Source organism: Lissotriton vulgaris, chromosome 9 (assembly GCF_964263255.1).
Source record: "Lissotriton vulgaris chromosome 9, aLisVul1.2, whole genome shotgun sequence".
Taxonomy (NCBI): Eukaryota; Metazoa; Chordata; class Amphibia; order Caudata; family Salamandridae; genus Lissotriton; species Lissotriton vulgaris.
The window spans coordinates 540,181,542-540,207,971 of NC_141697.1; the positions used below are offsets into that span (position 1 = coordinate 540,181,542).

The 26,430-nt window shown below is 43.7% G+C and overlaps 14 non-coding genes across 14 annotated transcripts; all 14 read right to left on the bottom strand.

Moving 5' to 3' along the window:
* Nucleotides 1-1,405: 1,405 nt before the first annotated feature.
* TRNAG-CCC (transfer RNA glycine (anticodon CCC)) lies at nucleotides 1,406-1,477 on the bottom strand. Its single transcript has one exon. It is a non-coding gene; the product is annotated as a tRNA-Gly (tRNA).
* Nucleotides 1,478-3,010: 1,533 nt separating this feature from the next.
* Nucleotides 3,011-3,082, bottom strand: TRNAG-UCC (transfer RNA glycine (anticodon UCC)). The gene has a single exon. It is a non-coding gene; the product is annotated as a tRNA-Gly (tRNA).
* A 1,522-nt stretch (nucleotides 3,083-4,604) lies between these two features.
* Nucleotides 4,605-4,676, bottom strand: TRNAG-CCC (transfer RNA glycine (anticodon CCC)). The gene has a single exon. It is a non-coding gene; the product is annotated as a tRNA-Gly (tRNA).
* Nucleotides 4,677-6,209: 1,533 nt separating this feature from the next.
* On the bottom strand, nucleotides 6,210-6,281 carry TRNAG-UCC (transfer RNA glycine (anticodon UCC)). The gene has a single exon. It is a non-coding gene; the product is annotated as a tRNA-Gly (tRNA).
* A 3,123-nt stretch (nucleotides 6,282-9,404) lies between these two features.
* TRNAG-UCC (transfer RNA glycine (anticodon UCC)) lies at nucleotides 9,405-9,476 on the bottom strand. The gene has a single exon. It is a non-coding gene; the product is annotated as a tRNA-Gly (tRNA).
* Nucleotides 9,477-10,998: 1,522 nt separating this feature from the next.
* Nucleotides 10,999-11,070, bottom strand: TRNAG-CCC (transfer RNA glycine (anticodon CCC)). The gene has a single exon. It is a non-coding gene; the product is annotated as a tRNA-Gly (tRNA).
* Nucleotides 11,071-12,603: 1,533 nt separating this feature from the next.
* TRNAG-UCC (transfer RNA glycine (anticodon UCC)) lies at nucleotides 12,604-12,675 on the bottom strand. Its single transcript has one exon. It is a non-coding gene; the product is annotated as a tRNA-Gly (tRNA).
* Nucleotides 12,676-14,182: 1,507 nt separating this feature from the next.
* On the bottom strand, nucleotides 14,183-14,254 carry TRNAG-CCC (transfer RNA glycine (anticodon CCC)). The gene has a single exon. It is a non-coding gene; the product is annotated as a tRNA-Gly (tRNA).
* Nucleotides 14,255-17,371: 3,117 nt separating this feature from the next.
* TRNAG-CCC (transfer RNA glycine (anticodon CCC)) lies at nucleotides 17,372-17,443 on the bottom strand. Its single transcript has one exon. It is a non-coding gene; the product is annotated as a tRNA-Gly (tRNA).
* Nucleotides 17,444-18,976: 1,533 nt separating this feature from the next.
* On the bottom strand, nucleotides 18,977-19,048 carry TRNAG-UCC (transfer RNA glycine (anticodon UCC)). Its single transcript has one exon. It is a non-coding gene; the product is annotated as a tRNA-Gly (tRNA).
* Nucleotides 19,049-20,570: 1,522 nt separating this feature from the next.
* TRNAG-CCC (transfer RNA glycine (anticodon CCC)) lies at nucleotides 20,571-20,642 on the bottom strand. Its single transcript has one exon. It is a non-coding gene; the product is annotated as a tRNA-Gly (tRNA).
* A 1,533-nt stretch (nucleotides 20,643-22,175) lies between these two features.
* On the bottom strand, nucleotides 22,176-22,247 carry TRNAG-UCC (transfer RNA glycine (anticodon UCC)). Its single transcript has one exon. It is a non-coding gene; the product is annotated as a tRNA-Gly (tRNA).
* A 1,504-nt stretch (nucleotides 22,248-23,751) lies between these two features.
* On the bottom strand, nucleotides 23,752-23,823 carry TRNAG-CCC (transfer RNA glycine (anticodon CCC)). The gene has a single exon. It is a non-coding gene; the product is annotated as a tRNA-Gly (tRNA).
* Nucleotides 23,824-25,356: 1,533 nt separating this feature from the next.
* On the bottom strand, nucleotides 25,357-25,428 carry TRNAG-UCC (transfer RNA glycine (anticodon UCC)). The gene has a single exon. It is a non-coding gene; the product is annotated as a tRNA-Gly (tRNA).
* Between the last annotated feature and the right edge of the window lie 1,002 nt (nucleotides 25,429-26,430).

Sequence of the window (26,430 nt, forward strand, 5' to 3'; positions counted from 1 at the left end):
ATAGAAAGTTTTTGTAGAGGGTAAGGAACTGGGATTGAAACCAAGGACAAAGCTGTGCAGAAGAGAAGAATGGAAAGCAGCAATACAAATAATAGATATGAACACATAGAGGCAGCATGGGAAGCAAAGCAGGGAAGAGAAATAGAGAACATTCCATGAAATGCCCAGGAGATAGATAAGAGCAGAACAAAAAAGGGAAGAATGAAATTCAAAGCCTCCACATAAAAGTGTTTGAAGGTCCCACCAGTCATTCATGCTTATTATTGTGTGCCTTTACTTTCAAAGTACAGTGTGGAGCTTTTGACGATCCCTCTCTTGTATTTCAGCAGACACAGATAGTTGAGAAGTCTTTTCTCACATAGCTGGCACAAGCTTGCGCTTTTCCTTGCTGGTAGCGTGGAAATGACAGCTTGGTCCTTGGAAGTAAAATCAAGCAAAATTAGCAGAGGATGGTTTCGATCCATCGACCTCTGGGTTATGGGCCCAGCACGCTTCCGCTGCGCCACTCTGCTCCGTTGTGAAAGTGTTCTTTTTATGCAGATAAGGAGCATTAGGCAGAGTAGCATGGGATTGGTCTGGCTCTCACCTCATTTGCATAAGTATATCCCAAGGCATGCTGGGTGCAGAAAAACTTCATATTCCCCTCTCACAATCAGTCATAACTGAAAGTCAGACACTCTTAGGCACTAGCCGTTTCAGGCCTTTATCAAGACAGTAGCTCTTGAACCTTCTCTCTCTCGCTCTGTGATCCTAGCACTAGCATGCTCAGGATTTGGCTTTACCTTGGAGCCAGAGATATACCCGGTGAGGGCTTGCCCGGTGTGAGGCTTTTGAGCGTTTGGGAGCGTTGTGGACGTTGGACAGGAAACTATGCGAATATGAAGCCTCCAACATTCCTGCTTCAGTGAGTGGTTCTTTCCATGGACATCTGACTCTTGGATTCCTCTCAACTTGCCTTCTGATAAAACATTTTGTGAGCAGCAGTTTCCTTCGACAGCTACAAGGTGGCGCTACATTCAGGTGAGAGCACAAGTATGCACAAAATGTTAGGGACTTTTGCCAGATTTATCGGTGGATCTTGCATATTTTTTCAGAGGCTAGATATTGCCTAGAAATGCTTTTTAACATAGAGATGCTGGAGTTACAATGTCTGGTCGGGCCTCAGCCCTTCCATTTTTTGCCCACTGTAACAAATTTATTACCAGCACATGTGTGTTGTGACTCTGCTTTATGAAACTTATCATATATTAGGACAATGTATGTAGCAGAAGGTGCGATTGAGATGTTTGCCCACGTATTTGTTTATTTTTTTATATATGGCTGATTAATCTGTTCGTGAAATTTCCATTTTGTGACATGTTGCATTACAATATATCCTGCTTGCAGAATATATAAGTATTTTCAGTGCGTTGGCCGGGAATCGAACCCGGGTCAACTGCTTGGGAAGCAGCTATGCTCACCACTATACCACCAACGCCCTCTGATGTGTTAGCTCTCGGTTCTAAATATTACGTTGCAGAAATCAATGACTATCTTGCACCAGCTTCAATGGTGCATTTGGTTTAGATACCAACATGAGAAGCAGTAGAACGTTTTTTGCAGAGGGTAAGGAACTGGGGATTGAAACCAAGGACAAAGTTGTGCAGAAGAGAAGAAATGAAAAGCAACAGTACAAATAGTAGAAATGAGCATATATAGGCAGCATGGGAAGCAAAGCAGGGAAGAGAAAGAGAACATTCCATGAAATGCCCAGGAGATAGATAAGAGCAGAACAAAAAGGGAAGAATGAAATTCAAAGCATGCCCAGAAAGTTGTGTGAAGCTCCCACCAGTCAGTCATTTATGGTTATAATTGTGTGTCTTTACTTTCAAAGTACAGGGTTGTACCTTTCACGATCACTCTTGTATTACACAGACACGAATAGTTGAGAAGTCTTTTCTCACATAGCTGGCACAAGCTTGCACTTTTCCTTTCTGGCTATGTGGAAATGACAGCTTGGTCCTTGGAAGGAAAATCAAGCAAAATTAACAGAGGATGGTTTCGATCCATCGACCTCTGGGTTATGGGCCCAGCACGCTTCCGCTGCGCCACTCTGCTCCTTTGTGAAAGTGTTCTCTTTATGCAGATGAGGAGGCATTCAGAGAAGTGACGTGGGATTGGTCGGGCTCTCACCTCATTTGCCTAAGTATATCGCAAGGCATGCTGGGTGCAGAAAATCTTTATCTTCCCCTCTCACAATCAGTCACAACTGAAAGTCCAGACCCTCTTAGGCACTAGCCGTTTCAGGCCTTTAACAAGACAACAGCTCTCCGACGCTCACTGTCTCTCTCTCTCTCTGTGATCCTAGTGCTTGCATGCTCAGTATTTGGCTTTTCCTGGGAGCCAGAGATCTACCCGGTGAGGGCTTGCCGGTATAAGGCTTTAGAGCGTTTGGGAGCGTTCGGTACATGAGAGGACGTTGGACTGGAAGCTATGCAAATTTGAAGCATCCAAACTTCCTGCTGCAGTCGGAGGCTCTTTCCATGGACATCTGCCTTTTGGATTCCTCTAAACTTGCCCTCTGATGAAACATTTTGTGAGCTGCAGTTACCTCCGACGGCTACAAGGTGGTGCTACATTCAGGTGAGGGCACAAGTATGCACAAAATGTTGGGGACTTTTGCCAGATTTATTGCTGGACCTTGCATATTTTTTTCAGAGGCTAAATATTGCCTAGGAAATGCTTTTTAACATAGAGATGCTGGAGTTAAAATGTCTGGTCGGGCCTCAGCCCTTTCATTGTCTGCCCACTGTAACATATTTTTTTACCAGTACATGTGAGTGGTGACTCTGCTTTATGAAACTTATCATATATTAGGACAATGAATATAGCAGAAGGGGCGATCGAAATGCTTGCCTACATATTTGTTTATTTTTTATATAATGGCTGATTAACCTCTTAATTATATTACCATTTTGTGAAATGTTGCTTTAAAATATATCCTGCTTGCAGAATATATAAGTATTTGTACTGCGTTGGCCGGGAATCGAACCCGGGTCAACTGCTTGGAAGGCAGCTATGCTCACCACTATACCACCAACGCCCTCTGATCTTTGCGCTCTCGGTTCTAAACATTAGGACCCTGAGTTCAATGACTATCATGCACCAGCTTCAATGGTGCATTTGGTTTAGATACCAACATGAAAAGCAATAGAAAGTTTTTGTAGAGGGTAAGGAACTGGGATTGAAACCAAGGACAAAGCTGTGCAGAAGAGAAGAATGGAAAGCAGCAATACAAATAATAGATATGAACACATAGAGGCAGCATGGGAAGCAAAGCAGGGAAGAGAAATAGAGAACATTCCATGAAATGCCCAGGAGATAGATAAGAGCAGAACAAAAAAGGGAAGAATGAAATTCAAAGCCTCCACATAAAAGTGTTTGAAGGTCCCACCAGTCATTCATGCTTATTATTGTGTGCCTTTACTTTCAAAGTACAGTGTGGAGCTTTTGACGATCCCTCTCTTGTATTTCAGCAGACACAGATAGTTGAGAAGTCTTTTCTCACATAGCTGACACAAGCTTGCGCTTTTCCTTGCTGGTAGCGTGGAAATGACAGCTTGGTCCTTGGAAGTAAAATCAAGCAAAATTAGCAGAGGATGGTTTCGATCCATCGACCTCTGGGTTATGGGCCCAGCACGCTTCCGCTGCGCCACTTTGCTCTGTTGTGAAAGTGTTCTTTTTATGCAGATAAGGAGCATTAGGCAGAGTAGCATGGGATTGGTCTGGCTCTCACCTCATTTGCATAAGTATATCCCAAGGCATGCTGGGTGCAGAAAAACTTCATCTTCCCCTCTCACAATCAGTCATAACTGAAAGTCAGACACTCTTAGGCACTAGCCGTTTCAGGCCTTTATCAAGACAGTAGCTCTTGAACCATCTCTCTCTCGCTCTGTGATCCTAGCACTAGCATGCTCAGGATTTGGCTTTACCTTGGAGCCAGAGATATACCCGGTGAGGGCTTGCCCGGTGTGAGGCTTTTGAGCGTTTGGGAGCGTTCGGGACGTGAGTGGACGTTGGACAGGAAACTATGCGAATATGAAGCCTCCAACATTCCTGCTTCAGTGAGTGGTTCTTTCCATGGACATCTGACTCTTGGATTCCTCTCAACTTGCCTTCTGATAAAACATTTTGTGAGCAGCAGTTTCCTTCGACAGCTACAAGGTGGCGCTACATTCAGGTGAGAGCACAAGTATGCACAAAATGTTAGGGACTTTTGCCAGATTTATCGGTGGATCTTGCATATTTTTTCAGAGGCTAGATATTGCCTAGAAATGCTTTTTAACATAGAGATGCTGGAGTTACAATGTCTGGTCGGGCCTCAGCCCTTCCATTGTTTGCCCACTGTAACAAATTTATTACCAGCACATGTGTGTTGTGACTCTGCTTTATGAAACTTATCATATATTAGGACAATGTATGTAGCAGAAGGTGCGATTGAGATGTTTGCCCACGTATTTGTTTATTTTTTTATATATGGCTGATTAATCTGTTCGTGAAATTTCCATTTTGTGACATGTTGCATTACAATATATCCTGCTTGCAGAATATATAAGTATTTTCAGTGCGTTGGCCGGGAATCGAACCCGGGTCAACTGCTTGGGAAGCAGCTATGCTCACCACTATACCACCAACGCCCTCTGATGTGTTAGCTCTCGGTTCTAAATATTACGTTGCAGAAATCAATGACTATCTTGCACCAGCTTCAATGGTGCATTTGGTTTAGATACCAACATGAGAAGCAGTAGAACGTTTTTTGCAGAGGGTAAGGAACTGGGGATTGAAACCAAGGACAAAGTTGTGCAGAAGAGAAGAAATGAAAAGCAACAGTACAAATAGTAGAAATGAGCATATATAGGCAGCATGGGAAGCAAAGCAGGGAAGAGAAAGAGAATATTCCATGAAATGCCCAGGAGATATATAAGAGCAGAACAAAAAGGGAAGAATGAAATTCAAAGCATGCCCAGAAAGTTGTGTGAAGCTCCCACCAGTCAGTCATTTATGGTTATAATTGTGTGTCTTTACTTTCAAAGTACAGGGTTGTACCTTTCACGATCACTCTTGTATTACACAGACACGAATAGTTGAGAAGTCTTTTCTCACATAGCTGGCACAAGCTTGCACTTTTCCTTTCTGGCTATGTGGAAATGACAGCTTGGTCCTTGGAAGGAAAATCAAGCAAAATTAGCAGAGGATGGTTTCGATCCATCGACCTCTGGGTTATGGGCCCAGCACGCTTCCGCTGCGCCACTCTGCTCCTTTGTGAAAGTGTTCTCTTTATGCAGATGAGGAGGCATTCAGAGAAGTGACGTGGGATTGGTCGGGCTCTCACCTCATTTGCCTAAGTATATCGCAAGGCATGCTGGGTGCAGAAAATCTTTATCTTCCCCTCTCACAATCAGTCACAACTGAAAGTCCAGACCCTCTTATTCACTAGCCGTTTCAGGCCTTTAACAAGACAACAGCTCTCCGACGCTCTCTGTCTCTCTCTCTCTCTGTGATCCTAGTGCTTGCATGCTCAGTATTTGGCTTTACCTGGGAGCCAGAGATCTACCCGGTGAGGGCTTGCCGGTATAAGGCTTTAGAGCGTTTGGGAGCGTTCGGTACATGAGAGGACGTTGGACTGGAAGCTATGCAAATTTGAAGCATCCAAACTTCCTGCTGCAGTCGGAGGCTCTTTCCATGGACATCTGCCTTTTGGATTCCTCTAAACTTGCCCTCTGATGAAACATTTTGTGAGCTGCAGTTACCTCCGACGGCTACAAGGTGGTGCTACATTCAGGTGAGGGCACAAGTATGCACAAAATGTTGGGGACTTTTGCCAGATTTATTGCTGGATCTTGCATATTTTTTTCAGAGGCTAAATATTGCCTAGGAAATGCTTTTTAACATAGAGATGCTGGAGTTAAAATGTCTGGTCGGGCCTCAGCCCTTTCATTGTCTGCCCACTGTAACATATTTTTTTACCAGTACATGTGAGTGGTGACTCTGCTTTATGAAACTTATCATATATTAGGACAATGAATATAGCAGAAGGGGCGATCGAAATGCTTGCCTACATATTTGTTTATTTTTTATATAATGGCTGATTAACCTCTTAATTATATTACCATTTTGTGAAATGTTGCTTTAAAATATATCCTGCTTGCAGAATATATAAGTATTTGTATTGCGTTGGCCGGGAATCGAACCCGGGTCAACTGCTTGGAAGGCAGCTATGCTCACCACTATACCACCAACGCCCTCAGATCTTTGCGCTCTCGGTTCTAAACATTAGGACCCTGAGTTCAATGACTATCATGCACCAGCTTCAATGGTGCATTTGGTTTAGATACCAACATGAAAAGCAATAGAAAGTTTTTGTAGAAGGTAAGGAACTGGGATTGAAACCAAGGACAAAGCTGTGCAGAAGAGAAGAATGGAAAGCAGCAATACAAATAATAGATATGAACACATAGAGGCAGCATGGGAAGCAAAGCAGGGAAGAGAAATAGAGAACATTCCATGAAATGCCCAGGAGATAGATAAGAGCAGAACAAAAAAGGGAAGAATGAAATTCAAAGCCTCCACATAAAAGTGTTTGAAGGTCCCACCAGTCATTCATGCTTATTATTGTGTGCCTTTACTTTCAAAGTACAGTGTGGAGCTTTTGACGATCCCTCTCTTGTATTTCAGCAGACACAGATAGTTGAGAAGTCTTTTCTCACATAGCTGGCACAAGCTTGCGCTTTTCCTTGCTGGTAGCGTGGAAATGACAGCTTGGTCCTTGGAAGTAAAATCAAGCAAAATTAGCAGAGGATGGTTTCGATCCATCGACCTCTGGGTTATGGGCCCAGCACGCTTCCGCTGCGCCACTCTGCTCCGTTGTGAAAGTGTTCTTTTTATGCAGATAAGGAGCATTAGGCAGAGTAGCATGGGATTGGTCTGGCTCTCACCTCATTTGCATAAGTATATCCCAAGGCATGCTGGGTGCAGAAAAACTTCATCTTCCCCTCTCACAATCAGTCATAACTGAAAGTCAGACACTCTTAGGCACTAGCCGTTTCAGGCCTTTATCAAGACAGTAGCTCTTGAACCATCTCTCTCTCGCTCTGTGATCCTAGCACTAGCATGCTCAGGATTTGGCTTTACCTTGGAGCCAGAGATATACCCGGTGAGGGCTTGCCCGGTGTGAGGCTTTTGAGCGTTTGGGAGCGTTTGGGAGCGTTGTGGACGTTGGACAGGAAACTATGCGAATATGAAGCCTCCAACATTCCTGCTTCAGTGAGTGGTTCTTTCCATGGACATCTGACTCTTGGATTCCTCTCAACTTGCCTTCTGATAAAACATTTTGTGAGCAGCAGTTTCCTTCGACAGCTACAAGGTGGCGCTACATTCAGGTGAGAGCACAAGTATGCACAAAATGTTAGGGACTTTTGCCAGATTTATCGGTGGATCTTGCATATTTTTTCAGAGGCTAGATATTGCCTAGAAATGCTTTTTAACATAGAGATGCTGGAGTTACAATGTCTGGTCGGGCCTCAGCCCTTCCATTGTTTGCCCACTGTAACAAATTTATTACCAGCACATGTGTGTTGTGACTCTGCTTTATGAAACTTATCATATATTAGGACAATGTATGTAGCAGAAGGTGCGATTGAGATGTTTGCCCACGTATTTGTTTATTTTTTTATATATGGCTGATTAATCTGTTCGTGAAATTTCCATTTTGTGACATGTTGCATTACAATATATCCTGCTTGCAGAATATATAAGTATTTTCAGTGCGTTGGCCGGGAATCGAACCCGGGTCAACGGCTTGGGAAGCAGCTATGCTCACCACTATACCACCAACGCCCTCTGATGTGTTAGCTCTCGGTTCTAAATATTACGTTGCAGAAATCAATGACTATCTTGCACCAGCTTCAATGGTGCATTTGGTTTAGATACCAACATGAGAAGCAGTAGAACGTTTTTTGCAGAGGGTAAGGAACTGGGGATTGAAACCAAGGACAAAGTTGTGCAGAAGAGAAGAAATGAAAAGCAACAGTACAAATAGTAGAAATGAGCATATATAGGCAGCATGGGAAGCAAAGCAGGGAAGAGAAAGAGAACATTCCATGAAATGCCCAGGAGATAGATAAGAGCAGAACAAAAAGGGAAGAATGAAATTCAAAGCATGCCCAGAAAGTTGTGTGAAGCTCCCACCAGTCATTTATGGTTATAATTGTGTGTCTTTACTTTCAAAGTACAGGGTTGTACCTTTCACGATCACTCTTGTATTACACAGACACGAATAGTTGAGAAGTCTTTTCTCACATAGCTGGTACAAGCTTGCACTTTTCCTTTCTGGCTATGTGGAAATGACAGCTTGGTCCTTGGAAGGAAAATCAAGCAAAATTAGCAGAGGATGGTTTCGATCCATCGACCTCTGGGTTATGGGCCCAGCACGCTTCCGCTGCGCCACTCTGCTCCTTTGTGAAAGTGTTCTGTTTATGCAGATGAGGAGGCATTCAGAGAAGTGACGTGGGATTGGTCGGGCTCTCACCTCATTTGCCTAAGTATATCGCAAGGCATGCTGGGTGCAGAAAATCTTTATCTTCCCCTCTCACAATCAGTCACAACTGAAAGTCCAGACCCTCTTATTCACTAGCCGTTTCAGGCCTTTAACAAGACAACAGCTCTCCGACGCTCTCTGTCTCTCTCTCTCTCTGTGATCCTAGTGCTTGCATGCTCAGTATTTGGCTTTACCTGGGAGCCAGAGATCTACCCGGTGAGGGCTTGCCGGTATAAGGCTTTAGAGCGTTTGGGAGCGTTCGGTACATGAGAGGACGTTGGACTGGAAGCTATGCAAATTTGAAGCATCCAAACTTCCTGCTGCAGTCGGAGGCTCTTTCCATGGACATCTGCCTTTTGGATTCCTCTAAACTTGCCCTCTGATGAAACATTTTGTGAGCTGCAGTTACCTCCGACGGCTACAAGGTGGTGCTACATTCAGGTGAGGGCACAAGTATGCACAAAATGTTGGGGACTTTTGCCAGATTTATTGCTGGATCTTGCATATTTTTTTCAGAGGCTAAATATTGCCTAGGAAATGCTTTTTAACATAGAGATGCTGGAGTTAAAATGTCTGGTCGGGCCTCAGCCCTTTCATTGTCTGCCCACTGTAACATATTTTTTTACCAGTACATGTGAGTGGTGACTCTGCTTTATGAAACTTATCATATATTAGGACAATGAATATAGCAGAAGGGGCGATCGAAATGCTTGCCTACATATTTGTTTATTTTTTATATAATGGCTGATTAACCTCTTAATTATATTACCATTTTGTGAAATGTTGCTTTAAAATATATCCTGCTTGCAGAATATATAAGTATTTGTATTGCGTTGGCCGGGAATCGAACCCGGGTCAACTGCTTGGAAGGCAGCTATGCTCACCACTATACCACCAACGCCCTCAGATCTTTGCGCTCTCGGTTCTAAACATTAGGACCCTGAGTTCAATGACTATCATGCACCAGCTTCAATGGTGCATTTGGTTTAGATACCAACATGAAAAGCAATAGAAAGTTTTTGTAGAAGGTAAGGAACTGGGATTGAAACCAAGGACAAAGCTGTGCAGAAGAGAAGAATGGAAAGCAGCAATACAAATAATAGATATGAACACATAGAGGCAGCATGGGAAGCAAAGCAGGGAAGAGAAATAGAGAACATTCCATGAAATGCCCAGGAGATAGATAAGAGCAGAACAAAAAAGGGAAGAATGAAATTCAAAGCCTCCACATAAAAGTGTTTGAAGGTCCCACCAGTCATTCATGCTTATTATTGTGTGCCTTTACTTTCAAAGTACAGTGTGGAGCTTTTGACGATCCCTCTCTTGTATTTCAGCAGACACAGATAGTTGAGAAGTCTTTTCTCACATAGCTGGCACAAGCTTGCGCTTTTCCTTGCTGGTAGCGTGGAAATGACAGCTTGGTCCTTGGAAGTAAAATCAAGCAAAATTAGCAGAGGATGGTTTCGATCCATCGACCTCTGGGTTATGGGCCCAGCACGCTTCCGCTGCGCCACTCTGCTCCGTTGTGAAAGTGTTCTTTTTATGCAGATAAGGAGCATTAGGCAGAGTAGCATGGGATTGGTCTGGCTCTCACCTCATTTGCATAAGTATATCCCAAGGCATGCTGGGTGCAGAAAAACTTCATCTTCCCCTCTCACAATCAGTCATAACTGAAAGTCAGACACTCTTAGGCACTAGCCGTTTCAGGCCTTTATCAAGACAGTAGCTCTTGAACCATCTCTCTCTCGCTCTGTGATCCTAGCACTAGCATGCTCAGGATTTGGCTTTACCTTGGAGCCAGAGATATACCCGGTGAGGGCTTGCCCGGTGTGAGGCTTTTGAGCGTTTGGGAGCGTTTGGGAGCGTTGTGGACGTTGGACAGGAAACTATGCGAATATGAAGCCTCCAACATTCCTGCTTCAGTGAGTGGTTCTTTCCATGGACATCTGACTCTTGGATTCCTCTCAACTTGCCTTCTGATAAAACATTTTGTGAGCAGCAGTTTCCTTCGACAGCTACAAGGTGGCGCTACATTCAGGTGAGAGCACAAGTATGCACAAAATGTTAGGGACTTTTGCCAGATTTATCGGTGGATCTTGCATATTTTTTCAGAGGCTAGATATTGCCTAGAAATGCTTTTTAACATAGAGATGCTGGAGTTACAATGTCTGGTCGGGCCTCAGCCCTTCCATTGTTTGCCCACTGTAACAAATTTATTACCAGCACATGTGTGTTGTGACTCTGCTTTATGAAACTTATCATATATTAGGACAATGTATGTAGCAGAAGGTGCGATTGAGATGTTTGCCCACGTATTTGTTTATTTTTTTATATATGGCTGATTAATCTGTTCGTGAAATTTCCATTTTGTGACATGTTGCATTACAATATATCCTGCTTGCAGAATATATAAGTATTTTCAGTGCGTTGGCCGGGAATCGAACCCGGGTCAACTGCTTGGGAAGCAGCTATGCTCACCACTATACCACCAACGCCCTCTGATGTGTTAGCTCTCGGTTCTAAATATTACGTTGCAGAAATCAATGACTATCTTGCACCAGCTTCAATGGTGCATTTGGTTTAGATACCAACATGAGAAGCAGTAGAACGTTTTTTGCAGAGAGTAAGGAACTGGGGATTGAAACCAAGGACAAAGTTGTGCAGAAGAGAAGAAATGAAAAGCAACAGTACAAATAGTAGAAATGAGCATATATAGGCAGCATGGGAAGCAAAGCAGGGAAGAGAAAGAGAACATTCCATGAAATGCCCAGGAGATAGATAAGAGCAGAACAAAAAGGGAAGAATGAAATTCAAAGCATGCCCAGAAAGTTGTGTGAAGCTCCCACCAGTCAGTCATTTATGGTTATAATTGTGTGTCTTTACTTTCAAAGTACAGGGTTGTACCTTTCACGATCACTCTTGTATTACACAGACACGAATAGTTGAGAAGTCTTTTCTCACATAGCTGGCACAAGCTTGCACTTTTCCTTTCTGGCTATGTGGAAATGACAGCTTGGTCCTTGGAAGGAAAATCAAGCAAAATTAGCAGAGGATGGTTTCGATCCATCGACCTCTGGGTTATGGGCCCAGCACGCTTCCGCTGCGCCACTCTGCTCCTTTGTGAAAGTGTTCTCTTTATGCAGATGAGGAGGCATTCAGAGAAGTGACGTGGGATTGGTCGGGCTCTCACCTCATTTGCCTAAGTATATCGCAAGGCATGCTGGGTGCAGAAAATCTTTATCTTCCCCTCTCACAATCAGTCACAACTGAAAGTCCAGACCCTCTTAGGCACTAGCCGTTTCAGGCCTTTAACAAGACAACAGCTCTCCGACGCTCTCTGTCTCTCTCTCTCTCTGTGATCCTAGTGCTTGCATGCTCAGTATTTGGCTTTTCCTGGGAGCCAGAGATCTACCCGGTGAGGGCTTGCCGGTATAAGGCTTTAGAGCGTTTGGGAGCGTTCGGTACATGAGAGGACGTTGGACTGGAAGCTATGCAAATTTGAAGCATCCAAACTTCCTGCTGCAGTCGGAGGCTCTTTCCTCGGACATCTGCCTTTTGGATTCCTCTAAACTTGCCCTCTGATGAAACATTTTGTGAGCTGCAGTTACCTCCGACGGCTACAAGGTGGTGCTACATTCAGGTGAGGGCACAAGTATGCACAAAATGTTGGGGACTTTTGCCAGATTTATTGCTGGACCTTGCATATTTTTTTCAGAGGCTAAATATTGCCTAGGAAATGCTTTTTAACATAGAGATGCTGGAGTTAAAATGTCTGGTCGGGCCTCAGCCCTTTCATTGTCTGCCCACTGTAACATATTTTTTTACCAGTACATGTGAGTGGTGACTCTGCTTTATGAAACTTATCATATATTAGGACAATGAATATAGCAGAAGGGGCGATCGAAATGCTTGCCTACATATTTGTTTATTTTTTATATAATGGCTGATTAACCTCTTAATTATATTACCATTTTGTGAAATGTTGCTTTAAAATATATCCTGCTTGCAGAATATATAAGTATTTGTACTGCGTTGGCCGGGAATCGAACCCGGGTCAACTGCTTGGAAGGCAGCTATGCTCACCACTATACCACCAACGCCCTCTGATCTTTGCGCTCTCGGTTCTAAACATTAGGACCCTGAGTTCAATGACTATCATGCACCAGCTTCAATGGTGCATTTGGTTTAGATACCAACATGAAAAGCAATAGAAAGTTTTTGTAGAGGGTAAGGAACTGGGATTGAAACCAAGGACAAAGCTGTGCAGAAGAGAAGAATGGAAAGCAGCAATACAAATAATAGATATGAACACATAGAGGCAGCATGGGAAGCAAAGCAGGGAAGAGAAATAGAGAACATTCCATGAAATGCCCAGGAGATAGATAAGAGCAGAACAAAAAAGGGAAGAATGAAATTCAAAGCCTCCACATAAAAGTGTTTGAAGGTCCCACCAGTCATTCATGCTTATTATTGTGTGCTTTTACTTTCAAAGTACAGTGTGGAGCTTTTGACGATCCCTCTCTTGTATTTCAGCAGACACAGATAGTTGAGAAGTCTTTTCTCACATAGCTGGCACAAGCTTGCGCTTTTCCTTGCTGGTAGCGTGGAAATGACAGCTTGGTCCTTGGAAGTAAAATCAAGCAAAATTAGCAGAGGATGGTTTCGATCCATCGACCTCTGGGTTATGGGCCCAGCACGCTTCCGCTGCGCCACTTTGCTCCGTTGTGAAAGTGTTCTTTTTATGCAGATAAGGAGCATTAGGCAGAGTAGCATGGGATTGGTCTGGCTCTCACCTCATTTGCATAAGTATATCCCAAGGCATGCTGGGTGCAGAAAAACTTCATCTTCCCCTCTCACAATCAGTCATAACTGAAAGTCAGACACTCTTAGGCACTAGCCGTTTCAGGCCTTTATCAAGACAGTAGCTCTTGAACCATCTCTCTCTCGCTCTGTGATCCTAGCACTAGCATGCTCAGGATTTGGCTTTACCTTGGAGCCAGAGATATACCTGGTGTGAGGCTTTTGAGCGTTTGGGAGCGTTCGGGACGTGAGTGGACGTTGGACAGGAAACTATGCGAATATGAAGCCTCCAACATTCCTGCTTCAGTGAGTGGTTCTTTCCATGGACATCTGACTCTTGGATTCCTCTCAACTTGCCTTCTGATAAAACATTTTGTGAGCAGCAGTTTCCTTCGACAGCTACAAGGTGGCGCTACATTCAGGTGAGAGCACAAGTATGCACAAAATGTTAGGGACTTTTGCCAGATTTATCGGTGGATCTTGCATATTTTTTCAGAGGCTAGATATTGCCTAGAAATGCTTTTTAACATAGAGATGCTGGAGTTACAATGTCTGGTCGGGCCTCAGCCCTTCCATTGTTTGCCCACTGTAACAAATTTATTACCAGCACATGTGTGTTGTGACTCTGCTTTATGAAACTTATCATATATTAGGACAATGTATGTAGCAGAAGGTGCGATTGAGATGTTTGCCCACGTATTTGTTTATTTTTTTATATATGGCTGATTAATCTGTTCGTGAAATTTCCATTTTGTGACATGTTGCATTACAATATATCCTGCTTGCAGAATATATAAGTATTTTCAGTGCGTTGGCCGGGAATCGAACCCGGGTCAACTGCTTGGGAAGCAGCTATGCTCACCACTATACCACCAACGCCCTCTGATGTGTTAGCTCTCGGTTCTAAATATTACGTTGCAGAAATCAATGACTATCTTGCACCAGCTTCAATGGTGCATTTGGTTTAGATACCAACATGAGAAGCAGTAGAACGTTTTTTGCAGAGGGTAAGGAACTGGGGATTGAAACCAAGGACAAAGTTGTGCAGAAGAGAAGAAATGAAAAGCAACAGTACAAATAGTAGAAATGAGCATATATAGGCAGCATGGGAAGCAAAGCAGGGAAGAGAAAGAGAATATTCCATGAAATGCCCAGGAGATATATAAGAGCAGAACAAAAAGGGAAGAATGAAATTCAAAGCATGCCCAGAAAGTTGTGTGAAGCTCCCACCAGTCAGTCATTTATGGTTATAATTGTGTGTCTTTACTTTCAAAGTACAGGGTTGTACCTTTCACGATCACTCTTGTATTACACAGACACGAATAGTTGAGAAGTCTTTTCTCACATAGCTGGCACAAGCTTGCACTTTTCCTTTCTGGCTATGTGGAAATGACAGCTTGGTCCTTGGAAGGAAAATCAAGCAAAATTAGCAGAGGATGGTTTCGATCCATCGACCTCTGGGTTATGGGCCCAGCACGCTTCCGCTGCGCCACTCTGCTCCTTTGTGAAAGTGTTCTCTTTATGCAGATGAGGAGGCATTCAGAGAAGTGACGTGGGATTGGTCGGGCTCTCACCTCATTTGCCTAAGTATATCGCAAGGCATGCTGGGTGCAGAAAATCTTTATCTTCCCCTCTCACAATCAGTCACAACTGAAAGTCCAGACCCTCTTAGGCACTAGCCGTTTCAGGCCTTTAACAAGACAACAGCTCTCCGACGCTCTCTGTCTCTCTCTCTCTCTGTGATCCTAGTGCTTGCATGCTCAGTATTTGGCTTTTCCTGGGAGCCAGAGATCTACCCGGTGAGGGCTTGCCGGTATAAGGATTTAGAGCGTTTGGGAGCGTTCGGTACATGAGAGGACGTTGGACTGGAAGCTATGCAAATTTGAAGCATCCAAACTTCCTGCTGCAGTCGGAGGCTCTTTCCATGGACATCTGCCTTTTGGATTCCTCTAAACTTGCCCTCTGATGAAACATTTTGTGAGCTGCAGTTACCTCCGACGGCTACAAGGTGGTGCTACATTCAGGTGAGGGCACAAGTATGCACAAAATGTTGGGGACTTTTGCCAGATTTATTGCTGGACCTTGCATATTTTTTTCAGAGGCTAAATATTGCCTAGGAAATGCTTTTTAACATAGAGATGCTGGAGTTAAAATGTCTGGTCGGGCCTCAGCCCTTTCATTGTCTGCCCACTGTAACATATTTTTTTACCAGTACATGTGAGTGGTGACTCTGCTTTATGAAACTTATCATATATTAGGACAATGAATATAGCAGAAGGGGCGATCGAAATGCTTGCCTACATATTTGTTTATTTTTTATATAATGGCTGATTAACCTCTTAATTATATTACCATTTTGTGAAATGTTGCTTTAAAATATATCCTGCTTGCAGAATATATAAGTATTTGTACTGCGTTGGCCGGGAATCGAACCTGGGTCAACTGCTTGGAAGGCAGCTATGCTCACCACTATACCACCAACGCCCTCTGATCTTTGCGCTCTCGGTTCTAAACATTAGGACCCTGAGTTCAATGACTATCATGCACCAGCTTCAATGGTGCATTTGGTTTAGATACCAACATGAAAAGCAATAGAAAGTTTTTGTAGAGGGTAAGGAACTGGGATTGAAACCAAGGACAAAGCTGTGCAGAAGAGAAGAATGGAAAGCAGCAATACAAATAATAGATATGAACACATAGAGGCAGCATGGGAAGCAAAGCAGGGAAGAGAAATAGAGAACATTCCATGAAATGCCCAGGAGATAGATAAGAGCAGAACAAAAAAGGGAAGAATGAAATTCAAAGCCTCCACATAAAAGTGTTTGAAGGTCCCACCAGTCATTCATGCTTATTATTGTGTGCCTTTACTTTCAAAGTACAGTGTGGAGCTTTTGACGATCCCTCTCTTGTATTTCAGCAGACACAGATAGTTGAGAAGTCTTTTCTCACATAGCTGGCACAAGCTTGCGCTTTTCCTTGCTGGTAGCGTGGAAATGACAGCTTGGTCCTTGGAAGTAAAATCAAGCAAAATTAGCAGAGGATGGTTTCGATCCATCGACCTCTGGGTTATGGGCCCAGCACGCTTCCGCTGCGCCACTCTGCTCCGTTGTGAAAGTGTTCTTTTTATGCAGATAAGGAGCATTAGGCAGAGTAGCATGGGATTGGTCTGGCTCTCACCTCATTTGCATAAGTATATCCCAAGGCATGCTGGGTGCAGAAAAACTTCATATTCCCCTCTCACAATCAGTCATAACTGAAAGTCAGACACTCTTAGGCACTAGCCGTTTCAGGCCTTTATCAAGACAGTAGCTCTTGAACCTTCTCTCTCTCGCTCTGTGATCCTAGCACTAGCATGCTCAGGATTTGGCTTTACCTTGGAGCCAGAGATATACCCGGTGAGGGCTTGCCCGGTGTGAGGCTTTTGAGCGTTTGGGAGCGTTGTGGACGTTGGACAGGAAACTATGCGAATATGAAGCCTCCAACATTCCTGCTTCAGTGAGTGGTTCTTTCCATGGACATCTGACTCTTGGATTCCTCTCAACTTGCCTTCTGATAAAACATTTTGTGAGCAGCAGTTTCCTTCGACAGCTACAAGGTGGCGCTACATTCAGGTGAGAGCACAAGTATGCACAAAATGTTAGGGACTTTTGCCAGATTTATCGGTGGATCTTGCATATTTTTTCAGAGGCTAGATATTGCCTAGAAATGCTTTTTAACATAGAGATGCTGGAGTTACAATGTCTGGTCGGGCCTCAGCCCTTCCATTGTTTGCCCACTGTAACAAATTTATTACCAGCACATGTGTGTTGTGACTCTGCTTTATGAAACTTATCATATATTAGGACAATGTATGTAGCAGAAGGTGCGATTGAGATGTTTGCCCACGTATTTGTTTATTTTTTTATATATGGCTGATTAATCTGTTCGTGAAATTTCCATTTTGTGACATGTTGCATTACAATATATCCTGCTTGCAGAATATATAAGTATTTTCAGTGCGTTGGCCGGGAATCGAACCCGGGTCAACTGCTTGGGAAGCAGCTATGCTCACCACTATACCACCAACGCCCTCTGATGTGTTAGCTCTCGGTTCTAAATATTACGTTGCAGAAATCAATGACTATCTTGCACCAGCTTCAATGGTGCATTTGGTTTAGATACCAACATGAGAAGCAGTAGAACGTTTTTTGCAGAGGGTAAGGAACTGGGGATTGAAACCAAGGACAAAGTTGTGCAGAAGAGAAGAAATGAAAAGCAACAGTACAAATAGTAGAAATGAGCATATATAGGCAGCATGGGAAGCAAAGCAGGGAAGAGAAAGAGAACATTCCATGAAATGCCCAGGAGATAGATAAGAGCAGAACAAAAAGGGAAGAATGAAATTCAAAGCATGCCCAGAAAGTTGTGTGAAGCTCCCACCAGTCAGTCATTTATGGTTATAATTGTGTGTCTTTACTTTCAAAGTACAGGGTTGTACCTTTCACGATCACTCTTGTATTACACAGACACGAATAGTTGAGAAGTCTTTTCTCACATAGCTGGCACAAGCTTGCACTTTTCCTTTCTGGCTATGTGGAAATGACAGCTTGGTCCTTGGAAGGAAAATCAAGCAAAATTAACAGAGGATGGTTTCGATCCATCGACCTCTGGGTTATGGGCCCAGCACGCTTCCGCTGCGCCACTCTGCTCCTTTGTGAAAGTGTTCTCTTTATGCAGATGAGGAGGCATTCAGAGAAGTGACGTGGGATTGGTCGGGCTCTCACCTCATTTGCCTAAGTATATCGCAAGGCATGCTGGGTGCAGAAAATCTTTATCTTCCCCTCTCACAATCAGTCACAACTGAAAGTCCAGACCCTCTTAGGCACTAGCCGTTTCAGGCCTTTAACAAGACAACAGCTCTCCGACGCTCTCTGTCTCTCTCTCTCTCTGTGATCCTAGTGCTTGCATGCTCAGTATTTGGCTTTTCCTGGGAGCCAGAGATCTACCCGGTGAGGGCTTGCCGGTATAAGGCTTTAGAGCGTTTGGGAGCGTTCGGTACATGAGAGGACGTTGGACTGGAAGCTATGCAAATTTGAAGCATCCAAACTTCCTGCTGCAGTCGGAGGCTCTTTCCATGGACATCTGCCTTTTGGATTCCTCTAAACTTGCCCTCTGATGAAACATTTTGTGAGCTGCAGTTACCTCCGACGGCTACAAGGTGGTGCTACATTCAGGTGAGGGCACAAGTATGCACAAAATGTTGGGGACTTTTGCCAGATTTATTGCTGGACCTTGCATATTTTTTTCAGAGGCTAAATATTGCCTAGGAAATGCTTTTTAACATAGAGATGCTGGAGTTAAAATGTCTGGTCGGGCCTCAGCCCTTTCATTGTCTGCCCACTGTAACATATTTTTTTACCAGTACATGTGAGTGGTGACTCTGCTTTATGAAACTTATCATATATTAGGACAATGAATATAGCAGAAGGGGCGATCGAAATGCTTGCCTACATATTTGTTTATTTTTTATATAATGGCTGATTAACCTCTTAATTATATTACCATTTTGTGAAATGTTGCTTTAAAATATATCCTGCTTGCAGAATATATAAGTATTTGTACTGCGTTGGCCGGGAATCGAACCCGGGTCAACTGCTTGGAAGGCAGCTATGCTCACCACTATACCACCAACGCCCTCTGATCTTTGCGCTCTCGGTTCTAAACATTAGGACCCTGAGTTCAATGACTATCATGCACCAGCTTCAATGGTGCATTTGGTTTAGATACCAACATGAAAAGCAATAGAAAGTTTTTGTAGAGGGTAAGGAACTGGGATTGAAACCAAGGACAAAGCTGTGCAGAAGAGAAGAATGGAAAGCAGCAATACAAATAATAGATATGAACACATAGAGGCAGCATGGGAAGCAAAGCAGGGAAGAGAAATAGAGAACATTCCATGAAATGCCCAGGAGATAGATAAGAGCAGAACAAAAAAGGGAAGAATGAAATTCAAAGCCTCCACATAAAAGTGTTTGAAGGTCCCACCAGTCATTCATGCTTATTATTGTGTGCCTTTACTTTCAAAGTACAGTGTGGAGCTTTTGACGATCCCTCTCTTGTATTTCAGCAGACACAGATAGTTGAGAAGTCTTTTCTCACATAGCTGACACAAGCTTGCGCTTTTCCTTGCTGGTAGCGTGGAAATGACAGCTTGGTCCTTGGAAGTAAAATCAAGCAAAATTAGCAGAGGATGGTTTCGATCCATCGACCTCTGGGTTATGGGCCCAGCACGCTTCCGCTGCGCCACTTTGCTCTGTTGTGAAAGTGTTCTTTTTATGCAGATAAGGAGCATTAGGCAGAGTAGCATGGGATTGGTCTGGCTCTCACCTCATTTGCATAAGTATATCCCAAGGCATGCTGGGTGCAGAAAAACTTCATCTTCCCCTCTCACAATCAGTCATAACTGAAAGTCAGACACTCTTAGGCACTAGCCGTTTCAGGCCTTTATCAAGACAGTAGCTCTTGAACCATCTCTCTCTCGCTCTGTGATCCTAGCACTAGCATGCTCAGGATTTGGCTTTACCTTGGAGCCAGAGATATACCCGGTGAGGGCTTGCCCGGTGTGAGGCTTTTGAGCGTTTGGGAGCGTTCGGGACGTGAGTGGACGTTGGACAGGAAACTATGCGAATATGAAGCCTCCAACATTCCTGCTTCAGTGAGTGGTTCTTTCCATGGACATCTGACTCTTGGATTCCTCTCAACTTGCCTTCTGATAAAACATTTTGTGAGCAGCAGTTTCCTTCGACAGCTACAAGGTGGCGCTACATTCAGGTGAGAGCACAAGTATGCACAAAATGTTAGGGACTTTTGCCAGATTTATCGGTGGATCTTGCATATTTTTTCAGAGGCTAGATATTGCCTAGAAATGCTTTTTAATATAGAGATGCTGGAGTTACAATGTCTGGTCGGGCCTCAGCCCTTCCATTGTTTGCCCACTGTAACAAATTTATTACCAGCACATGTGTGTTGTGACTCTGCTTTATGAAACTTATCATATATTAGGACAATGTATGTAGCAGAAGGTGCGATTGAGATGTTTGCCCACGTATTTGTTTATTTTTTTATATATGGCTGATTAATCTGTTCGTGAAATTTCCATTTTGTGACATGTTGCATTACAATATATCCTGCTTGCAGAATATATAAGTATTTTCAGTGCGTTGGCCGGGAATCGAACCCGGGTCAACTGCTTGGGAAGCAGCTATGCTCACCACTATACCACCAACGCCCTCTGATGTGTTAGCTCTCGGTTCTAAATATTACGTTGCAGAAATCAATGACTATCTTGCACCAGCTTCAATGGTGCATTTGGTTTAGATACCAACATGAGAAGCAGTAGAACGTTTTTTGCAGAGGGTAAGGAACTGGGGATTGAAACCAAGGACAAAGTTGTGCAGAAGAGAAGAAATGAAAAGCAACAGTACAAATAGTAGAAATGAGCATATATAGGCAGCATGGGAAGCAAAGCAGGGAAGAGAAAGAGAACATTCCATGAAATGCCCAGGAGATAGATAAGAGCAGAACAAAAAGGGAAGAATGAAATTCAAAGCATGCCCAGAAAGTTGTGTGAAGCTCCCACCAGTCAGTCATTTATGGTTATAATTGTGTGTCTTTACTTTCAAAGTACAGGGTTGTACCTTTCACGATCACTCTTGTATTACACAGACACGAATAGTTGAGAAGTCTTTTCTCACATAGCTGGCACAAGCTTGCACTTTTCCTTTCTGGCTATGTGGAAATGACAGCTTGGTCCTTGGAAGGAAAATCAAGCAAAATTAGCAGAGGATGGTTTCGATCCATCGACCTCTGGGTTATGGGCCCAGCACGCTTCCGCTGCGCCACTCTGCTCCTTTGTGAAAGTGTTCTCTTTATGCAGATGAGGAGGCATTCAGAGAAGTGACGTGGGATTGGTCGGGCTCTCACCTCATTTGCCTAAGTATATCGCAAGGCATGCTGGGTGCAGAAAATCTTTATCTTCCCCTCTCACAATCAGTCACAACTGAAAGTCCAGACCCTCTTAGGCACTAGCCGTTTCAGGCCTTTAACAAGACAACAGCTCTCCGACGCTCTCTGTCTCTCTCTCTCTCTGTGATCCTAGTGCTTGCATGCTCAGTATTTGGCTTTTCCTGGGAGCCAGAGATCTACCCGGTGAGGGCTTGCCGGTATAAGGCTTTAGAGCGTTTGGGAGCGTTCGGTACATGAGAGGACGTTGGACTGGAAGCTATGCAAATTTGAAGCATCCAAACTTCCTGCTGCAGTCGGAGGCTCTTTCCATGGACATCTGCCTTTTGGATTCCTCTAAACTTGCCCTCTGATGAAACATTTTGTGAGCTGCAGTTACCTCCGACGGCTACAAGGTGGTGCTACATTCAGGTGAGGGCACAAGTATGCACAAAATGTTGGGGACTTTTGCCAGATTTATTGCTGGACCTTGCATATTTTTTTCAGAGGCTAAATATTGCCTAGGAAATGCTTTTTAACATAGAGATGCTGGAGTTAAAATGTCTGGTCGGGCCTCAGCCCTTTCATTGTCTGCCCACTGTAACATATTTTTTTACCAGTACATGTGAGTGGTGACTCTGCTTTATGAAACTTATCATATATTAGGACAATGAATATAGCAGAAGGGGCGATCGAAATGCTTGCCTACATATTTGTTTATTTTTTATATAATGGCTGATTAACCTCTTAATTATATTACCATTTTGTGAAATGTTGCTTTAAAATATATCCTGCTTGCAGAATATATAAGTATTTGTACTGCGTTGGCCGGGAATCGAACCCGGGTCAACTGCTTGGAAGGCAGCTATGCTCACCACTATACCACCAACGCCCTCTGATCTTTGCGCTCTCGGTTCTAAACATTAGGACCCTGAGTTCAATGACTATCATGCACCAGCTTCAATGGTGCATTTGGTTTAGATACCAACATGAAAAGCAATAGAAAGTTTTTGTAGAGGGTAAGGAACTGGGATTGAAACCAAGGACAAAGCTGTGCAGAAGAGAAGAATGGAAAGCAGCAATACAAATAATAGATATGAACACATAGAGGCAGCATGGGAAGCAAAGCAGGGAAGAGAAATAGAGAACATTCCATGAAATGCCCAGGAGATAGATAAGAGCAGAACAAAAAAGGGAAGAATGAAATTCAAAGCCTCCACATAAAAGTGTTTGAAGGTCCCACCAGTCATTCATGCTTATTATTGTGTGCCTTTACTTTCAAAGTACAGTGTGGAGCTTTTGACGATCCCTCTCTTGTATTTCAGCAGACACAGATAGTTGAGAAGTCTTTTCTCACATAGCTGGCACAAGCTTGCGCTTTTCCTTGCTGGTAGCGTGGAAATGACAGCTTGGTCCTTGGAAGTAAAATCAAGCAAAATTAGCAGAGGATGGTTTCGATCCATCGACCTCTGGGTTATGGGCCCAGCACGCTTCCGCTGCGCCACTTTGCTCCGTTGTGAAAGTGTTCTTTTTATGCAGATAAGGAGCATTAGGCAGAGTAGCATGGGATTGGTCTGGCTCTCACCTCATTTGCATAAGTATATCCCAAGGCATGCTGGGTGCAGAAAAACTTCATCTTCCCCTCTCACAATCAGTCATAACTGAAAGTCAGACACTCTTAGGCACTAGCCGTTTCAGGCCTTTATCAAGACAGTAGCTCTTGAACCATCTCTCTCTCGCTCTGTGATCCTAGCACTAGCATGCTCAGGATTTGGCTTTACCTTGGAGCCAGAGATATACCCGGTGAGGGCTTGCCCGGTGTGAGGCTTTTGAGCGTTTGGGAGCGTTGTGGACGTTGGACAGGAAACTATGCGAATATGAAGCCTCCAACATTCCTGCTTCAGTGAGTGGTTCTTTCCATGGACATCTGACTCTTGGATTCCTCTCAACTTGCCTTCTGATAAAACATTTTGTGAGCAGCAGTTTCCTTCGACAGCTACAAGGTGGCGCTACATTCAGGTGAGAGCACAAGTATGCACAAAATGTTAGGGACTTTTGCCAGATTTATCGGTGGATCTTGCATATTTTTTCAGAGGCTAGATATTGCCTAGAAATGCTTTTTAACATAGAGATGCTGGAGTTACAATGTCTGGTCGGGCCTCAGCCCTTCCATTGTTTGCCCACTGTAACAAATTTATTACCAGCACATGTGTGTTGTGACTCTGCTTTATGAAACTTATCATATATTAGGACAATGTATGTAGCAGAAGGTGCGATTGAGATGTTTGCCCACGTATTTGTTTATATATGGCTGATTAATCTGTTCGTGAAATTTCCATTTTGTGACATGTTGCATTACAATATATCCTGCTTGCAGAATATATAAGTATTTTCAGTGCGTTGGCCGGGAATCGAACCCGGGTCAACTGCTTGGGAAGCAGCTATGCTCACCACTATACCACCAACGCCCTCTGATGTGTTAGCTCTCGGTTCTAAATATTACGTTGCAGAAATCAATGACTATCTTGCACCAGCTTCAATGGTGCATTTGGTTTAGATACCAACATGAGAAGCAGTAGAACGTTTTTTGCAGAGGGTAAGGAACTGGGGATTGAAACCAAGGACAAAGTTGTGCAGAAGAGAAGAAATGAAAAGCAACAGTACAAATAGTAGAAATGAGCATATATAGGCAGCATGGGAAGCAAAGCAGGGAAGAGAAAGAGAACATTCCATGAAATGCCCAGGAGATATATAAGAGCAGAACAAAAAGGGAAGAATGAAATTCAAAGCATGCCCAGAAAGTTGTGTGAAGCTCCCACCAGTCAGTCATTTATGGTTATAATTGTGTGTCTTTACTTTCAAAGTACAGGGTTGTACCTTTCACGATCACTCTTGTATTACACAGACACGAATAGTTGAGAAGTCTTTTCTCACATAGCTGGCACAAGCTTGCACTTTTCCTTTCTGGCTATGTGGAAATGACAGCTTGGTCCTTGGAAGGAAAATCAAGCAAAATTAGCAGAGGATGGTTTCGATCCATCGACCTCTGGGTTATGGGCCCAGCACGCTTCCGCTGCGCCACTCTGCTCCTTTGTGAAAGTGTTCTCTTTATGCAGATGAGGAGGCATTCAGAGAAGTGACGTGGGATTGGTCGGGCTCTCACCTCATTTGCCTAAGTATATCGCAAGGCATGCTGGGTGCAGAAAATCTTTATCTTCCCCTCTCACAATCAGTCACAACTGAAAGTCCAGACCCTCTTAGGCACTAGCCGTTTCAGGCCTTTAACAAGACAACAGCTCTCCGACGCTCTCTGTCTCTCTCTCTCTCTGTGATCCTAGTGCTTGCATGCTCAGTATTTGGCTTTTCCTGGGAGCCAGAGATCTACCCGGTGAGGGCTTGCCGGTATAAGGCTTTAGAGCGTTTGGGAGCGTTCGGTACATGAGAGGACGTTGGACTGGAAGCTATGCAAATTTGAAGCATCCAAACTTCCTGCTGCAGTCGGAGGCTCTTTCCATGGACATCTGCCTTTTGGATTCCTCTAAACTTGCCCTCTGATGAAACATTTTGTGAGCTGCAGTTACCTCCGACGGCTACAAGGTGGTGCTACATTCAGGTGAGGGCACAAGTATGCACAAAATGTTGGGGACTTTTGCCAGATTTATTGCTGGATCTTGCATATTTTTTTCAGAGGCTAAATATTGCCTAGGAAATGCTTTTTAACATAGAGATGCTGGAGTTAAAAGGTCTGGTTGGGCCTCAGCCCTTTCATTGTCTGCCCACTGTAACATATTTTTTTACCAGTACATGTGAGTGGTGACTCTGCTTTATGAAACTTATCATATATTAGGACAATGAATATAGCAGAAGGGGCGATCGAAATGCTTGCCTACATATTTGTTTATTTTTTATATAATGGCTGATTAACCTCTTAATTATATTACCATTTTGTGAAATGTTGCTTTAAAATATATCCTGCTTGCAGAATATATAAGTATTTGTACTGCGTTGGCCGGGAATCGAACCCGGGTCAACTGCTTGGAAGGCAGCTATGCTCACCACTATACCACCAACGCCCTCTGATCTTTGCGCTCTCGGTTCTAAACATTAGGACCCTGAGTTCAATGACTATCATGCACCAGCTTCAATGGTGCATTTGGTTTAGATACCAACATGAAAAGCAATAGAAAGTTTTTGTAGAGGGTAAGGAACTGGGATTGAAACCAAGGACAAAGCTGTGCAGAAGAGAAGAATGGAAAGCAGCAATACAAATAATAGATATGAACACATAGAGGCAGCATGGGAAGCAAAGCAGGGAAGAGAAATAGAGAACATTCCATGAAATGCCCAGGAGATAGATAAGAGCAGAACAAAAAAGGGAAGAATGAAATTCAAAGCCTCCACATAAAAGTGTTTGAAGGTCCCACCAGTCATTCATGCTTATTATTGTGTGCCTTTACTTTCAAAGTACAGTGTGGAGCCTTTGACGATCCCTCTCTTGTATTTCAGCAGACACAGATAGTTGAGAAGTCTTTTCTCACATAGCTGGCACAAGCTTGCGCTTTTCCTTGCTGGTAGCGTGGAAATGACAGCTTGGTCCTTGGAAGTAAAATCAAGCAAAATTAGCAGAGGATGGTTTCGATCCATCGACCTCTGGGTTATGGGCCCAGCACGCTTCCGCTGCGCCACTCTGCTCCGTTGTGAAAGTGTTCTTTTTATGCATATAAGGAGCATTAGGCAGAGTAGCATGGGATTGGTCTGGCTCTCACCTCATTTGCATAAGTATATCCCAAGGCATGCTGGGTGCAGAAAAACTTCATCTTCCCCTCTCACAATCAGTCATAACTGAAAGTCAGACACTCTTAGGCACTAGCCGTTTCAGGCCTTTATCAAGACAGTAGCTCTTGAACCATCTCTCTCTCGCTCTGTGATCCTAGCACTAGCATGCTCAGGATTTGGCTTTACCTTGGAGCCAGAGATATACCCGGTGAGGGCTTGCCCGGTGTGAGGCTTTTGAGCGTTTGGGAGCGTTGTGGACGTTGGACAGGAAACTATGCGAATATGAAGCCTCCAACATT